General features: G+C 45.9%; 1 protein-coding gene across 1 annotated transcript in view; it reads left to right on the top strand.

Annotated features, from left to right (window-relative positions):
- Positions 1-18,329, top strand: part of HS3ST3A1 (heparan sulfate-glucosamine 3-sulfotransferase 3A1) — a 99,703-nt gene that overhangs the window by 22,377 nt on the left and 58,997 nt on the right. The gene's annotated exons all lie outside the window — the stretch shown is intronic.

Genomic DNA, 18,329 nt, shown 5'->3' with positions numbered 1-18,329 from the left:
AAAAGCAAAGGCAATAAAACAAAAATAAATAATTGGAACTACACCAAACTAAAAAGCTTTTGCACAGCCGAGGAAACCATCAACAAAATGAACAGACCCACTGAATAAGGGAAGATATTTGGAAATCCTATGTGTGAGAAGTGGCTAGTATCCAAGATACATAAAGATCTCATAACGGCTCAGTAGCAAGAAAAACACACAATTTGATTAAAAAATGGGCAGAGGATCTGAATAAACATTCTTTGTAAAGAAGACCTATAGACGGCCATCAGGTATGTGGAAAATTGCCCAACATCACTCGTTGTCAGGGAAGTTATAAACTGAAACCACAATGAGCTGTCACCCCACACCTGTTAGAATGGCTGTTGTCAAAAACACAAGACATAACAAGTGTTGGTGAGGATGTGGAAAAAAGAGAACCCTTGTGCGTGGTTGGTAGGAACGTAATTTTGTGCAACCACCCTGGGAAACCATATGGAGGCTCTTTAAAGAGTTAAAGATAAAACCACCCTTGTAATCCAGAGATCCCACTTCTGGATATTTATCCAAAGAAAACAGAAACACCAATTTCAAGAGCTGTATGTATCAGCCATTAAAAAAAAAAAAGTGACATCTCGTCATTTGTGACAACATCATGGATCTTGAGAGCAGCATGCTGAGTTGATGGAAGTCAGAAAACGGTAAATACCATATGATCTCACCTCTGTGTAGAATCTACAAATAGAAAAAGAACCAAGATGGTAAGATACAGAGAGCAGACTGGTGGTGGCCAGAGGGCGGGGGTGGGCAGAATGGGTGAAGTTACAAACCTTAATTTATAGTAAGTCGGTCATGAGAATGTAGTATATACGGGGGGGAAGGGCTGAGAGAGAGGGAGAGAGAGAGCATCTCAAGCAGGCTCTGCACTGTCAGCACAGAACACGATGTCAGGCTTGAACTCACACGCCGTGAGATCACGACCTGAGCCGAAACCAAGAGTCGGACGGTCAACCGGGTGAGCTACCCAGGCGCCCCAGCTAAGAAAGAGAGTAAATCTTAACAGTTCTCATCGAGAGATAATTCTGTAACTCTGCGCGATGAAGGACGTTAACTAGATTTACAGCGGTGATCATTTTGCCATATGTACAAATATCGAATCATCATGGAGTATACCGGAAGCTAACACAATGTTGTATGTCAAGTATATCTCAATAACCACAACCTCCCCCCCCCGCCCCCACCCCAACACACACATACAGACTCCTGGCCCCAGCTCCTGAGAATCTGATTGAGGAGGCTTAGTGTGGGGCCTCAGGCTTTGCATTTCTAACAAGTTCTTATTTAAACGATGGTCAGGGACCGTCTGTTAAGCGCAAAGGCCTTTATCTCCTTCCTGGAAAACATTGCTGTGATCATCTCATTCACAGCAGAGCAGAGCTTCTCCATGGCACTGTCCTGGGGAATTTTTCCAGCCTTCCTAATCTACCTGAGGCTATTTGGTATTGAAACTGTGAATGAAGGTTAATACTTACAGTGAAGCCTTCTGCGGCTTCTAAATCTGCTGGTGTGTTGGTAGCCATTCCAATAACGAGTCAACTCTCCCACTCACTCTTTACCAGTACAGTTTCTCTCTTATCTTGGCAGACTCTTTGCCAACCCTTGGCATGGTCTTGCGCTGTCTGGGAATCGCTTAGACAAATGCAAAAGAACTAAAATCTCGGAACACTCATAGAATAAGCTGTAAGCTACAGTGGAAAGGAGTTGAAGAGTAAGAATGGTTTTCCTACTTTTTGTTCTCCCAACACGAGTCACCTAATTAGGGGAGAGAGGGAGAGAGAGTGAGAGCGAGAGCGTGTGCAAGAACTCCCCGACTGGAGCTAGGAATCCACTGGATACAGACTCCTTTGTGCGCCTCTGTGGTTCCATCTTTATCTAAGCAATGCAGTTCTGTTTACATTGTCTCATGAATTTGGCAAAGGGTGAAATCAGGATGAAGGCTGGGAATTGCATTCCTTTCTGACCTCAAGCTTCATTACCCGACTTTTTTGATACTTTCTACCCCTTCGTGCAGGAGTTTGCAGTTTGGTGGAGAAATCGGGAAAGAATCGCGGTAGAAGGTGGGAGGCACAATGCCCCGCGAGGGGGAACAGGTGGCAAATATCAGAGAATTTCGAGCTAAGAGAGCAGGAGAGATCTTTGTGTGGCGGGGCATTGGAGTAAAGCCTCCTGGGTCATTAAAAATGGGTAGGGGGCACCTGGGTGGCTCAGTCGGTTGAGCATCTGACTTTGGCTCAGGTCACGATCTCACGGTTCATGAGTTCAAGCCTTGCGTCAGGCTCTCTCATGTCAGGTGAGAATCCAAATCTCCCTCTATCTCTGCCCCTCCCCCACTCATGCTCTTTCTCCCTCAAAAATAAATAAACTTTAACAAACGGATAGAAATTAGGTACACAAGGAAACATCGGGGAAAATTCCAGGTAGGGGCAATGGCAACGTGGGAAGGGGGATTATACTTGGGGGCTGTTGTAGTGGGGAAGCAAGAGAATTCATTTAACTGGGCGTGATGTTTTGGCGACAAAGGGGATTATGAGACAAGACGAGAAAGAAAAGTTAGACCCTCGTGGTGGGGGATCTTGAAAGTCCCTTGAAAAGTTTGGAAATTCTTTCCCACGGAAGTAGGGAAAGTTTCAGAGCAGGGTGATGACGGGTGCCCTTCAGTGTTTTTGGAAGACTGTTACAGCACTGAAGATAGATTGAATTAACTGAGGGGGTGCCGGGTGTGGGCTGGAGCGTAGTGGGGGGTGAGAACTCCCACCAGGCCACCATTTCCGTCATTTGAGCGAGAGGCGGTGAAGAGACGGTCTCGTAGCAGGAAGACACCTGCAGGGGCCGAATCATCCCATATGTCGGTGTCTGATTGGTTTGGGAGAATAACAAGGAATTAAAAGTGACCCTTTTTGGGGCTCCTGGGTGGCGTGGTCGGTTAAGCCTCCGACTCCTGATCTCAGCTCAGGGCCTGATCTCCCAGTTCGTGGGTTCAAGCCTACATCGGGCTCCACGCGGATGGCGCGGAACCTGCTTGGGATTCTGTCTCTCCCTCTCTCTGCCCCTTCCCCGCTTGGGTTTTGTCTCTTAAAATAAGTAAATAAGCTTAAAGTGAGCGTTCTTAGATGTTCATCATGATTGTATGGCAACAGGGGAAGGTAAGCAAGCATGGGTAAAAGGTTGTGGTTCTGGATTCTCAGAGAGGTCAGGAGGTGAGCTCCAGGCCGAACCGTCATCAGCCAGAGGAGTGACACTGCAAGGCCGACTTGGAGTGATGTTTTGGAGCACATCACAGGGGACAAACCAGGGATGGATTGCACTTACAAGAGATGGGTAGCAGGAGGCCTTGGAAGAAGCCTTCGTCGGGGCCATTGGGCCACAGAAGGGTATTTGAGATGCGTCCAAGAGGGGTCAGATGAAATGAAGGGTCACTGCCATGCCGCGGAGGCCAGGACGGTGTTCATCTTCCGTGCAGACAGGCAGGAGGCTTGGAGAACCCAGAACGGTGAGAATCGAGTAGGTTTGGCGGTTAGGAGGTCAGGGTGAGCAATCTGATGGGAATTCGATATCTTGACCGAAATCCAGATGTAAGCGGGAAAACGCCAATGGAATGGGTTGTTCTTCTCAAGGATCTCCTGAACTCCAGGCCCACACGTAAAAATCGCTTCCTGCCCACTGGGATTGAGCTATTAAATAAGCATGATCATAGGGTTGGAAAACGGGTCATCACTTTCCTGCAATTCAATACATAACCTTTTAATTCACTCTTTTCATGTCTCCTGTATCCTTAATAGGATGGTTAGTTCCTTGAGTGTGTGTTTTGCTGAATTTTTAAAAAAAAAATTCCTGTGGTTTCTGGCCCAGTGCCCCACACCTGGTAGAAACTCAGACACTTAGCTCTTGAATTCCCCATCTCCTTGTTCTTGCAAAATAAGAGAGTGGGTCTGAATGTCAGGCAGGTGGAATGACCTTAGCAGATGAGTGTCACCTCAATCGCCTCTGGGCAGCCCAGACGTTCCCCTCTAGGGAGCCCAGCCTTTATGAACAGAAGTTCAAGAACAACCACTTTAGCTGTGCGCCCAGTGTCAACCACGGAATCAAATCAAATCACTCCCGTCCCCTTGGCTAGCTCGTAGGTTGCCCTCAGCATCCCAGCGTCTTTAAAACCTCCACTTAGGGGCACCTGGGTGGCTCAGTCGGTTAAGCGGCCGACTTCGGCTCAGGTCATGATCTCGCGGTCCGTGAGTTCGAGCCCCGCATCAGGCTCTGTGCTGACCGCCTGGACCCTGTTTCGGATTCTGTGTCTCCCTCTCTCTCTGACCCTCCCCCGTTCATGCTCTCTTTCTCTGTCTCAAAAATAAATAAACGTTAAAAAAATAATAAAGAAATAAATAAATAAGTAAAACCTCCACTTAAAGTTTCTAAACGTAGTGTTCTAGTCCCTCCTGATTAAGGTCCCACAAGAAGGAAGTCCAACTGTTCATCCCCTTGGAAGGAAAGTATACAGCAATGCTGCATGTTCTAGATCACAGAAGATTTGTCTTATGCTCCTGAACTTGCCGTGTGATGGCTTGATTTGGGACAAGTCGGTTCCCCTTTTTAGGACTCACTTTTGTCCTCCCCAAAATGGGTTCGGCTCAATGCTTTTTGATCATGTTTGGTCATCTCTAGAGAAGTGTTCCCAAGCAATTCGTGGAGGTAAGAAGGACACGGTGAGGGGGCGAGGTGAACAAAGACGAGGAGACGTGGAAAAAAAGTCTAACCAGCAGCATTTTGTTACTTAGGAAAGCATTTTCTGGGGAGGCGGTCTCCCTTTAGTTTTCTTCTTTAAAATAGCATTTTCTTACAAGGAAAAATTCGATATGTAGCAAAGGGGAAAGAATTGTACAGGGCACGTGCATCCACTCACCGCCTACGTTCTACTTAACATTTGACTGCACATGTGTTGTCGCATACCTTTCCATCTCTTTATCCTCTGTCCAGTGTGAATTCTCTTCCATTTTCATAGCCCTCAGGGCATGAGGAATCTCCCGAGGCACCACAGGGCCATGGGAAGGTTAGGAAAAGTTGCCAGTTAACCTCTGAGACAAATTGGAGTTGGCCAATTGGTCACCAGCGCCATCTTGGATGTCCTGTGCGGGAGATTGTCGTCCTTCAGTCTACAGAGGCCAGCATTTACTAAAGTAATGTGTCAACTGTATAACATAAAACACGAACATAAGGACACGGAGGCCTTTTTTTATGAAACACAAGATTTGTTGTTTTAAATGACTGAAGTTCATCAAAGCAGCCTTGCTATCACACAGAGTATGGGCAGGGGCAGGGGCGGGGCGGGGGAGAGGGATTTTTTTCTTCTCACAACTGTCCAGCTCACAAGAAAACTGGCTTAATTGCCTCTTGGTAGGCACATGCTGATTAGACTCGTCATCGGCACTTCTCAAGCCACCACCTGTCCTCCTCTCTCCCTGTAGTTCTGGCAGTGGCTCACCATTCACCACCCAGGAGTTTGTGTGGGCTGAAGTAGCAAATGTGAGCTCCCTGGGTCTGCAGTCAGCGAAGAAAAGCTTTAATAACCACAGACGCCTCCTGTCTCTCTGATACCGAGCAACGGACTGTCAAATGCCTGGATCTCAGTTTCCTTCTCTGTAAAACATGGCCAGGAATTTTTACCTTGCTCTAGTTTGAGGGTTGTTGTTATTGAAGAGAGAGAGAATGAGAGAAAGGGAAAGGAAGGAAGGAAGGAAGGAAGGAAGGAAGGAAGAAAGGGAAAAAGAAAGAAGAGATAGAAAGGGAGGAAGGAAGAAAAGGAGGGAGAAGGGAAGGAAGAAAGGAAGAGGAAGTTTAGGAACCTAAAACTCCTATAAATACATGAAAATTGAAATAAAAATCATAAGGCAAAAAAAATGACTAGAAGGAAATACATTAAGAGGCTAGCATGCTAGAATTATCGATGAGGGATTATTTCCTCTTCTTATTTCCAGAGCTATTTATCAGGTGATACTATCTTTATTATTTAAAAAAAAAAATGCAGGGGCACCTGGGTGGCTCGGTCTGTTGAGTGTCCAACTTTGGCTCAGGTCATGATCTCTCAGTTTGTGAGTTCGAGCCCCACGTCGGGCTCTGTGCTGATAGCTCAGAGCCTGGAGCCTGCTTCGGATTCTGTGTCTGCCTCTCTCTCTGCCCCTCCCTGCTCATGCTGTGTCTTTCTCTGTCTCAGAAATAAAGAAAACATTTAAAAAAATGCATTAGGACTAAGCATCTTTTCTTACCATTTGGGGCAAAAGGCAAGACATGATCTCTGTAGTAGATAGCTGAAGAAGAAAATGACCAGTCATTTGGGAGAGAAATTGAAATATTATAGAGATGACCTTTCTTTGCCTAATACGAACACTGACTCCTGATTTATGCTTTCCATATCCTAAGAACATTCCTTTACTTGCACCCCTGCAAAGGGGAGAGGCCTGGGATCTCTCAAATGTGCTGAGAATATTTGAAAGTCAAAACTTCTAGCAGATTTTACCACTTTTGAGCTAGAAGACGACTTTGTGAGGTGGGGTTAGCTGTTGGTTAACCTGCTAACTGCTGTCTGTGCTACTTTCCAAGCTGGATTAGTGGTGACTCCCAGAATAGAATTTCCAGTCTACCCATCTAGGACACAGTTTATGTGAGCAGGAAGGTGGGAGGAGTGTGGAACGGCTACAGATCCATTTGAGATTTGTAGAGCACAGAATGTGAACCCCAGGAAGGTCACAGGGGAGGCATCATTGAGATTCTTCGGGTGTGCGATTCAGAAGTTCCCATTTTTACCCTTTCCCCCCTGCTCTCGTTTCCAAGGGATTGAATTTACATCAAGAATTTGACTTCCAGTCTGGTCTCCCGCACTAAAGTTTTCAGAAGCCGATAGTTGTGAAAAATGAGAGCCTTAAAAATCGTTAATGGTTACATAGAGAGGTAGAGATTGCAGGAGCTGGCAAGGCACAGCTTGGGAACGTGAGCAGTGAATCATCTGATTCATTCTGGTATCATCTCGGGGCATCGGGCTTTGTGCCCCCGACGGCATTCCATAGCGGTCTCCACCGGAGGGCTCGTGTTGTCGCGGACGTCTGCTGTGTGAGGGCCCTGCATGTAGGTGCTGGGTGCTCGTTAGCCTCTCGGCTCCTGAGATGCTGTACAAATATAACCTCGTTATTAAAGCCTTTCATTATCTCAGAAACACTTCCAGCGAGGAGATGGATGGAGCTGGGGAAAGATGAGATCTCCTTCCTGCCTCCCTCCAACGATGAACAATAAACACATAGGAATGTTGCATAAAAATCTAACAACCACCACAGTAAAAACAAGTACACCCAGTCAAAGTTTAAAGAAAGGAAATCCTGCCAGAACAGTAAGGAGAGCCCGAGGCCACAGGAACCCACAGAGGCGAAGCAGGAAAAAGGACCCGCAGGTGGAAAGGCCGGGGTTCTGGGATTTGGCCTGGGTTTGCCGGGAGATCCAGATTTTGCCCCCGACATAAAACCAAAATGCTTTGACAAACTCCGTGCTCTTTGACCTCATGGCTCGCCTCCCAGCTCAGAACAAAAAGTGCTGAGGAAGCTTTCCCTCTCTCTAGGATTTTGGACACAAGAAGAAATTTGCCCCCAGGGAATTCAAACCACGGCTATAGGAGTTGTATGTTTGCATGTGGTCTGAATTTATATTTCCTGTGAAGTGTGAGAAGTCCAAGCTGAGAAATGAACATAAGAACCTGCCTTGAACACCCCGTATCTTTGGCAGAAGAAAACTTGAAACTACCCTGGGTGATTTTCTTTGTTCTTCTTCTTCTTCTTTTTTTTTTTTTTTAATGTTTATTTATTTATTTTGAAAGAGAGAGAGAGCGGGGAAGGGGCAGAGAGAAAGGGAGAGAGAGAGAATCCCAAGCAGTTTCTGGGGCTGTCAGCACAGAGCCCGATGTGGGACTCAAAGCCACGAACCATGAGGTCACGACCGGAGCCGAAATCCAGAGGTGGAAGCTCAACTGAGTCACCCAGGTGCCCCTGGGTGATTTTCGTAACTTGGTTCCCTTGCTTTTCATCACTTCCCCAGAATGAACAACCATGACTGAGGACAAGTGCACCATTACCAATCTCAGTTACTTCCGGACAGACATCAACCACGAGGGAGGGGCTATAGGCCTTATAAACCTCAAGACGGACTTCATATAATACATCCCAAAGATACAGAAATGCTTATCTCAAATGAGTAAAGAAGTCAAATGAAATATAAAATCCAGGATGAAGACTCATGACCGCACAAAGAAGATTTGAAAAAGAACCAGAGAGAATGTGAAATAAAAAGTAGACTTGAGATTAGCAACTCTGTGGATGAGGTAACCCTCGGAGTGAAACAGGAAAACACAGTCATAAATAAAGGATCACCCTGATAAGTTTTCCAAACAGCAGAGCGGGAGAGCTGAAAAATAGGAATAACTAAAAGATTTGATAAAATTACCGAAGAGGTAATGGGATAGAAACTAAGATCAGGCAGTTTAGAGGCAGAGAGAATAGACCACATAGGTCTAAGATCTGTTTAGTAAGACTTCCCTAGGACGGAGCAGGGAGAATGTGGACAGTGCACTAACTACACACAGGCTTTGAATGAAACCACTACTCGATGACGTACTTTAGCAAGAAAGACTGACTCCGTGAAGAAAGCGTGGTGTAATTAAAGCAGTGTTGAGGCAAGAAATTGTTAAACTAGGAGGTCTAAATGAGCAGTGAATATAAAATTAACAGAAGGAATAAAGAAGTGAAGTGGGGCGGGGAAGAGGGGACAGTGTCAAGGCATTTTAAAGTCTTTGTGTGGATGGCAAGAAGGATAGCGACATTAACTTTCAATGTTCTTAAGTCCTTTGTCATGCGCAACATTGCAACTCAGCCGCTAAAAGAATAAAATGCAAGCTGGAGAGACTATAGAACAAAATACAAATAAATTTGTTCGATCCAATAGAAGTTAAGGAAGGAGCAAAGAAACAGACCTAGCAGGCGGAAAGCACCCAATAAGGTGGTAGAAAACAAGTTCAGATGTGTAACTTATCAAAATAAACGTAAATGGATTAAACTCAAATATGGAAAGATTCTTGGATTGAGTAATTTCCTCAGAAAAATAAATCTCTGTCAAAAAGCACCTGGGTCTTTAGAGAAGATCCTTACTCCCTGCAAACTTCCTCAATGCATTCCACTTCTGGTGTTTTCTACAGCAAGGGATAAAAATACATGTTGCAGTGTGCGGGCGAATAAAATCAGCGTATAGAAAAAAAAACAAAACAACCAAAAACACATGAACACATGTCCTGAGGTGTTGCTGATGGAAGAACTGACTGCTTTTCTTGGATTAACATTAAAAACTTTCTAAAACCAATTCTAAACTCTTAAACTTCCTACAGAGCCGTGGTAAGGCAGCTTTTCGGTCAGTGGGACGGGTCCAAATGTTTCTTTGTGTAAAAGAAGATTGGACCATTCATTCGACAATAATTAATTAAGAAAAACCGTAACCCTGGCCCCAGTGCTAACAGTTGCAATTTCGTGATTTTTACGTTGCCCTCCAACAGTTCATGAAAAAGCATTTAAAAAGTTCAGAAACGTAGACTCAGGAAAGGAAGGAGTGCCAGCCATGTTCTCTAGGGAGAAATGTCCACAGCCAGAAGGGGGGAGAACAACAGCCTTCAGTCCAGCATCGTGGACATATGTCTTGAGGGAAGGACATTTCCTCATGTTCTGCTAGGCTAAAAACTTTCTGGACTCCATCCACTTACTGATTCTTTAGAGGCAGAGAGTGTCAGAGCTGGAAAGAACCTTCTGAATTTCCAACCCGTCAAGCCACTATCAAGGTGAAGAAAACTTTACACCTCCACCCCCCCCAGCCCCCGCATGGGATCAGGGGAATGGCTGGACATCTGATACTTTCATAGTTTGCCCAAATTCCTATTACAAAATGAGGTACAAGGGGCTCCTTCCTGGGTGGCTCAGTCAGTTAAGCGTCTGACTTTGGCTCAGATCATGATCTCACAGTTCGCGGGTTCGAGCCCCGCATTGGGCTCTGTGCTGACAGCTCAGAGCCTGGACCCTGCTTCGGATTCTGTGTCTCCCTCTCTCTCTGCCCCTCCCTGGCTCACACTGTTGTCTCTCTCTCTGTCTGTCTCAAAAATAAAGAAACATTTAAAAATAAATGACGTACAAAAATCCTACTCGGGTTTCACTGGCTCCAGCCGACGCCAGGTCCTGTAACGTGGCTTAATGATTTAGTGAATCATGACATTGGTCTAACCAACACACAGATCCTTCAGTTTCCTGAAACAGCAGAGAACTCGCTACCCTTTTCTGTGGCAGGCGCTGCCCTTGTCACCCCCCTGCTCAAAACACCCCTTGTAGTTTAATTTTACTCCCTTTTGGTACCACGGTCCCCCACGAAATGATGACCAATGACTCTGACCTGCCCCGGGATTCTGGTGGCATGTTGGAGAGGTTCCTAACTGACTTTCTTCCTTTCCCAATGGGATCCATCCCTGGAGGAAGTAGGGTCTGGAAGGTTGAGGAAATCGGTTCTCTTCCTCCCACCTTGCATCTGGAGCGCGCTCAGACCAGGTAACTATTTCCCACTTCTGAGCGCACCCCCGATCACTGGGATCTTGCTTAGGGCCCCTTTACCTCTGACGCCGACCCCTTTTCTCCAACAAAATGAGCCCACAACGGCTGGCTGACTTAGCTTTTCAGGCTCTGTATCTGCGCCTGATACACAGTCTTGCAGGCACCCGAAGTTAGACAAAAATCGTCTTTTTATGAACTCAAATACTGTCCTGTCATAGTAAATATAAGATGGTTTACGGTCGCGGGGCACATCGATTGGCTTCATAAACCCTGACTCCGGGAGCTCAGCTGGGTGCCTTGATATTTGACTCTTTGGATGGAGTTTGGCCCAGTGGAAATGTTTGCCAGCCGTTTCCATCAGTGTAGAAAAACAGGACTTACAGCCCATAAATTCTCTTGCCTGGCTGGGGGTGGGTGGGGGGGAGGGTTGGGGGAAGGGCCTGAAGACAGAGGATGTTAAAAGACTGCCATCAGGATAATGTTTCTTCGGTTTTTGAATCTGTCTTTCACGCTGGACATTTTTATAGAGCCATTCAATCCCAGGATGTAAGGGAGATCAGAGGGGGCGGGAGGGGGCCGCAATGTCAGGAATCGGATAAGGTTACCGACCCGGCCCGCTGTTTGTCCGTGTGTGCCCCGGGGGCCTCCCTGGTGACAGGATGTGAGGTGTCCACAGAAGGGTCTGGGTGTCCCCACCTCTTGCAGAGTTGGCTGTCTCAGACTCCTCTCCTGGCCTGTCGCGGGAGCCCAGGAAACTCCTGGCACGTCGCAGGGCTCGCCTTCCCTGAAGCCGGAGCCCAGGTTCTAGAAAAGACAGTGTGGCAGTTGTGATGGGCAGAAGGGAAAGAAGGGACAGAGTCGCACTGCCCTGTGTTCTCATTTTTAGGTATTTTAGCACCAACGCCGGCTTTGCTTGAGGATTGAACTGTCCTTAAGGGACATTTCGGTGCCTACCGATTTCTCCTGTCGCTGAGCATCCTGGCGCAGTGACCACCCTTCACGGCCAAGGACTTAGCTGAGGAAGCCCCGCACGGACCAGCACACCTCGTCCTCCCTTTGCTTTTGGTTCCTCCAGTCCCCACCCCGGCGATGCAGGACCTTCCCGCTGGCAGAATGCACAGCTCTTTTTTGGTGGGACCCAAAGACCTGCCGTGTCCACCCTGCTAGAGAATTCCCCGGTGTCTCCGGCCTGGTGGGAGGTCTGCGGTCAGCGCCTTTAGGAACGGTTCTGGCCTGGCAGCATCTCGGGGTGAATGCTTGCGAGGAGATCAGCAGCAGGGGAGAGAAAAATGCAGGGTAGCATGATGTGCTGAGACCAGAGACTGTTGGAGGCAGACAGATATGAACAGCTGCAGCCAGTGTCTGGGCTTCTGTCCCTTCAGGACATTGGGTCCCCGAGCTGGCTGCTTCTCAGAATCCCCTGGGGAGCTTGTAAATACTGATGCCTTGGCTTTGTCCCCGGGACTCCTGTTTAATTGGCCCAGGGTAGTCTCCCAGGCATCTATGTGTCCTTTCAAAGGTCCCGGTTCTTTTTTTTGTTTGTTTTTTAATTTTTTAATGTTTATTTATTGTTGAGAGAGACAGAGCGTGAGCAGGGGAGGGGCAGAGCGAGAGGGAGACACAGAATCCGAAGCAGGTTCTACGCTCTGAGTGGTCAAGACAGACCCCGACCCGGGGCCCGAACCCACAAACCGTGAGATCATGACCTGAACCGACGTCGGACGCCTAACTGACGGAGCCCCCCAGGCGCCCCTCGAGATGGTTCTAAAGGGCATGATGGATGGGCACCTCTGTGTAGACGGGTTATGAACAGAAATATGGGACATGGAAGCAGTTTGCGCCTGGCCTGGGGTGACACTCTCGCACCCCCATCCCCAAAGGCTGTGCGTTTTAGGGTTTGGGGCTTTGCTGGACAAGACTGCTGGAATTTTAAGTCTGAATTTTACTGATGTTTCCTCAGCCAGTAAACTTGAGGCATGCCTCTTTAATTTTCAAACGTTGGTGTCTTTGTCTTTAAAAAAAAAAAAAAAATTTAAAAAGTTTGCAAAGTACCAAGTATTGTAGTTCAACGTGAAGTTCTTCCCCGGGACTTGTACTGCAGGTGTACTTTGAGCAAAATAGAATTCTAGCATTTAATTACTTAGAGATATTCATCTATGGTATTGAGTTATGGAGCTGGCTCGTTTTGTCCTGAAAGAGGTCAGCTCACTAGCGTGGGCAGAAGACACGGGGTATCCAGACTAACGAAAACCCTATATTCTAAACCAAACATCCAGACACGTGTTATGACGAAAAAGCAGGAGTCTCTCCAGGTTAAATATGCAGAGTGTGATCGTGGTTTAGTTACCTAGGAGAATGTTTTCGTTCTTTTTTTTTTTTTTTTTTAAGTTTATTTTTGAAAGCGAGAGAGGGAGACAGAGAATCCCAAGCTATGTTGACAGTGCAGAGCCCGACACGGGGCTCGAACTCGCAAACTGGGAGATCACGACTCTGCTGACTGAGCCACCTAGGCGCCCCAGAGAATGTTTTTGTTCTTAAGAGGTGCCCTCAGAAGTCTTTAGGGGGGAGATGTCACCAGGCCTCCAACCATCTCTGCTGTGCCTCCGCAAAAAGAACAGATACATTCCCATGCACGCCGAGGCCAGTGTGGCAGAACCAAAAAAAAATAAACAACAGTTGGTGATTCTGGGCGAGGAGTATTACAGACACTCGCTCTGACGACTCTCCTACAACTTTGAAAGTTTTTAAAATGAAAATTTGGGGTCGATTAAAAAAGTTGGCATTCCAGTTCTAAAGCGACTCTTTGAAAAATGAATAGTGCTGATTGCACAGTCCCAGCAAAAATCTGTCCCGTCGATCAGTCAATCAGTATCTTGTCATATTGTTCAGGAGTCTCCTCTGTTGCTTTAAGGATAGTACATTCCTACGTTCCGGGCCGAGAATTCGAGGAAAACCGCGCTAGCCGCTGTCAGCTCTTCACTGAGGCTGTCTGTTCATGGTTGGCTAATTTCTGTGATTTTGTAAGAGGAAGAATGCTGGAAAGATGATAAATTACTTAAACCTATATATATATACATACACATATATATAATATATATAATACATGTATTGTGTGTGTATATATTGTGTGTATATATGTATGCATATACACACACACATATATGTGTGTATATATATATATACACACACACACACACACACACACACATATATATATATATATACGCACATATATATACAGCCTGGGGGTGCTTTTTTAGGTTTGCATCAAGGTACTATAGGGGTGACAGGTTTTAACTCTTTATTTTTTAATTTTTGAAAAGTTTTTAAAATTTTTATTCATTTTATTTTATTCATTTTTGAGAGGCAGAGAGAGAGACAGAGTGCAAGCAGGGGTGGGACGGAGAGAGGAGACACAGAATCCCAAGCAGGCTCTAGGCTCCGAGCTGTCGGCACAGAGCCCGACGCGGGGCTCGAACCCACAAACCGTGAGATCGTGGCTTGAGCTGAGGTCAAATGCTTAACCGACTGAGCCACCCAGGAGACCCTAGAGGTTTTAACTCGTAACCATTCCTTAGGGCATCTTCCCTTTAACTCTTCCTTTTCTGCTTCAGTGATTTATTCATTTTTGCTTGGTCAGCTTTGCCTTGAGTTTTACTTTGGTGCCACTTTGTTTTAATATATCTTTTCAGAGAAATGTATTCGTGTATTTTTTTAAAAATACATCTGCCAGTCTGATAGGATTACCTCACTTTCTTTCACTGATGTCACTGTAAGTGGGGTATTTGGGCCAAACGATCATCATTTTCTTATATGGACTATGATTTTTGCTAACTCTGTAAACGTAATCTGAATGGTATTCATTTTTCTTATCTGCTAATTATATTTAATATTTTCAAAAATGGAAAATGCATTTCTTTTATCATCAGAGCACAGAGAGAAAGTATCTATTGACTCTCCCTCTATAAAATGAACTAATATTCCTGCTTTTACCTCTTAGCACATTTTTTTCTACCTGGTCCCATTTCTTTTGTTGTGGTGATAATAATATCCATAACTAATACTAATTGAGAGTTCGTATTTCCGGACTGTGGGATAAGAGATTTGTAGTCTTTGTTTTACAGATCTGTTATAATTACCCTGTGACGTGGCATTATTCACCTTTACAGAAAGGGAGAAAGGCATTGCAACTTCTAGTCACACAGCCACTAAGGACTCAAGTCAGGCTGTGAACCCGGTTCCGTATTATTCCTGAGCTCAAATCTTTAACTGTATTATACCACCTGGCATTTTATTATTACTTTTCAATGCCGTTGCCATTTTTTCAAGAGCTGTTCCTCACACTGGCATTCTGTATAAACATTTTTATGACAATGATATGGACTGTTGGGTTTCGCATGTTTGATAAGGCTTTTATTCTCTGCTCTCTCCGTTATGCTGTTATTTAAAAAGACATATATTGGGGCGCCTGGGTGGCTTGGTCGGTTAAGCGTCCGACTTCGGCTCAGGTCATGATCTCGCGGTCCGTGAGTTCGAGCCCCGCGTCGGGCTCTGTGCTGACAGCTCAGAGCCTGGAGCCTGTTTCAGATTCTGTGTCTCCCTCTCTCTGACCCTCCCCCGCTCATGCTTTGTCTCTTTCTGTCTCAAAAATAAATAAACGTTAAAAAAAATTTTTTTTTAAATAAATAAATAAATAAATAAATAAAAAGACATATATTTCTTCAAGCATGCACACGATACAGATAATCTTTTGGGTATTAGACTTGATACTTTGCTTCAGACTTAGATGGAGATGGACAGAGATATTTTTAAGAGACATAAACTTTGTAGTTAAATGTAGGCCTCTTGTACCTTCTCCCCCCCCCTCCTTTCTTGAGGAAACCCACTCTTCAATCTGTTTTTGAGTCCTTTGCTTGCATATTTTGATATTTTTGTTACGTATACTGTAAATAACAACAGCTATTTTTTTAATTTTAAAATTCGTATCACATATTTGGCATTTCGATTTTTTTTTTTTTTAATTTTTTTTTCAACGTTTTTTATTTATTTTTGGCACAGAGAGAGACAGAGCATGAACGGGGGAGGGGCAGAGAGAGAGGGAGACACAGAATCGGAAACAGGCTCCAGGCTCCGAGCCATCAGCCCAGAGCCTGACGCGGGGCTCGAACTCACGGACCGCGAGATCGTGACCTGGCTGAAGTCGGACGCTTAGCCGACTGCGCCACCCAGGCGCCCCGGCATTTCGATTTTGATTAAAGGGCTGATTTCTGTCTTCGTTGTAGTGCTAGTTTTAAGTAATATTTTCAGCATTTCGCTATGAATCTTTGCACATCAATTTTGTTCCTGTTTCTTTATTTTTGAGAGAGAAAGAAAGTGCAAGTGGGGGAGGGGCAGAGAGAGAGGAGAGAGTGAGAATCCCCAGGGGGCTCGGAGCTAGCAGCACAGAGCCCGATGAGGGGCTCAAACTCACAAACTGTGAGATCATGACCTGAACTGAAGTCGGACGCTTAACCTACTGAGCCACCCAGACACCTCTGAACATCAATTTTTTAAAAAGTCTTCTCATAGTCAGGGAAGTTTTGGTGGAGTATAGCTTTCCTGAGTCACAGATCCTTCCTCCAGAAATTCTGCCTGATCCGAGGCCCCGGTCTCCCGGCATTTTAATGTTGGGACACCGGTGCCTTGGACAGCTTCTTTGTGTCTCGCTGTCTGGTAACTTACGGGATTCTGTCTTTGTTCTTAAAATTCAAAACATTTGCCGGGCCACATCCCACGATGGTCCCTTTTCGGTAAGTTTGCCTCGTCAGTGGTAAATCCCTTCTGCCTGCAGATTCCAGATTATGAGAGATTTTTCTGGAACATCAAGTCACCTGCATCCTCAGACTCTGTTCCCTTAGCTCTAATCTCTGTTCTCCCCCCTTCCTGTTCTGGTCTCCTGATGGCGTTTCTGAGCAGCCCAAAAGGACTTCAAGTTTGGCCTCCAACGGTTAACTTGTCAGCCGGTTTGGTTTCTTTTACCGATGTCTTTGACCTATCTGCTTTTCATTTCTGTCTCTCTATCCAGCAACTCCTTCTTTTTTCTTAAAAAAAAAAAAAAGTTTATTCCTTTATTTTGAGAGAGGGAGAGAGAGCACGAGTGGGAGAGGGGCAGAGAGAGGGAGACACGGAATCCGAAGGAGGCTCCAGGCTCTGATTTGTCAGCATGGAGCCTGACGCAGGGCTCGAACTCACGAACCTTGAGATCATGACCTGAGCTGAAGTCAGATATTCAACCCCCTCCAGCACCTCCTTCTTAGCCTGTTTTTAGTCTTCATGCTTCATGCCTGCTCTATTTTTAGAGTCCTTATTTCACTTTTGTGAGCATATGGGGTTTAATTTGGGTTTTGTTGTTCTGCTGTGCCTTTTTTTTTTTTTTTTTTTTCCTCTCCAAAACATACCTTTGTTGTCTCTTTCTATTTAGGGCTCTGTTCCTTTCCTTTAATTCTGTGGCTTCCCTTTCTAGAACTGATGTCGGTTGTTATCTGTTGACTCATACTTGAATGCTCAAGGTTTTATTCAGCCCTTTAATTTGCTCAAAAGGACAGGGTGGGCGAGCCACCTCCGATAAACAGGATGTCCAGTTAATGAAACACATTCTGATGAAGTGCTTCGGCAGCAGCCGGGAGGGAAAAGAGGCCACAGGGCAGAGCACCCACCAAGAGAGCCTTTCTGGGCTGTCCCTCGGACTCCTGTTCACTCTTGCGGATCTGCTGGACAAGATGGCTTCCTTCTCCATGGGCGTCCCTTGCGAGTCTGTGCATTTTGTCCGATTCGCTGGGCTGAGCCCTGTCTTCGGGTAGATGATGTGACTGTGTCTGATGCTCCTGTGTGGCTGCCTTTTCTTCCAGGGAGAATTTCTGCTGCCTGAGGATTTTCTGCAGGGTGCAAGCACCAATGAGTTTCTGAGTGGTTCTTTGTGGATCCTAGGACTTCTCCCTGCTCTCTGACCTCTCCCCAAATTGAGGGGGATTCCAGATGTTTCCAGATGTTCTTCTAGGATATTCCCTGCTTACTGCTCGTCACAGCACACTGCTGTTTAGGAAGGATACCGGGTACCATAGCCCTATGACCATCCCTTGGCTTGATTCCGTCTGTGATCCCTCGCAGAAGGACCTGGGCACTGAACGTGACTTTCAGTGCTGGAGGGAGGTTTCCCACACTTTGATCTTCCTTTGGGCGTTTTGCCTAAAATGGATGAAGGGTGTGAGAAGGAGGGGTGGTAACGAAGCCAGAGGTATCTTTGACCTTCATGATTTGTTCCTGTCATTTATACTTCAGACAAAAACCTCTCCAGGGATGCCTGGGCATTCATCTCTGGGTTCAAGGTCTTCTGCCGTAATATAATACAGTCATATACACATTTCACTCTTCACGCATCTGGAACGAACTTCTGTGTGTGGCCAGAGGTACAGATGGAACTTTATTTCTTATTTCAAATAGTTACGTGATCGTCCCACCTTTACTTTGTGTGTTGGGGGGGGGGGTCGGAGGGGTGGTTCATGTCTTGTTTGGGTATTAGGTCTTCTTTTTTTTTAAGTTTATTTATTGATTTTGAGAGAGACAGAGACAGTGTGAGTCAGGGAGGGGCAGAGACAGAGGGAGAGAGGAGAATCCCAAGCAGGCTCTGTACCACCAGTACAGACC

The sequence above is a fragment of the Panthera tigris genome, chromosome E1, assembly GCF_018350195.1.
Source record: "Panthera tigris isolate Pti1 chromosome E1, P.tigris_Pti1_mat1.1, whole genome shotgun sequence".
NCBI classification, from domain to species: domain Eukaryota; kingdom Metazoa; phylum Chordata; class Mammalia; order Carnivora; family Felidae; genus Panthera; species Panthera tigris.
The sequence above is the reverse complement of the archived record's forward strand: the minus strand, read 5'-3'. Positions and strand labels throughout refer to the sequence as shown.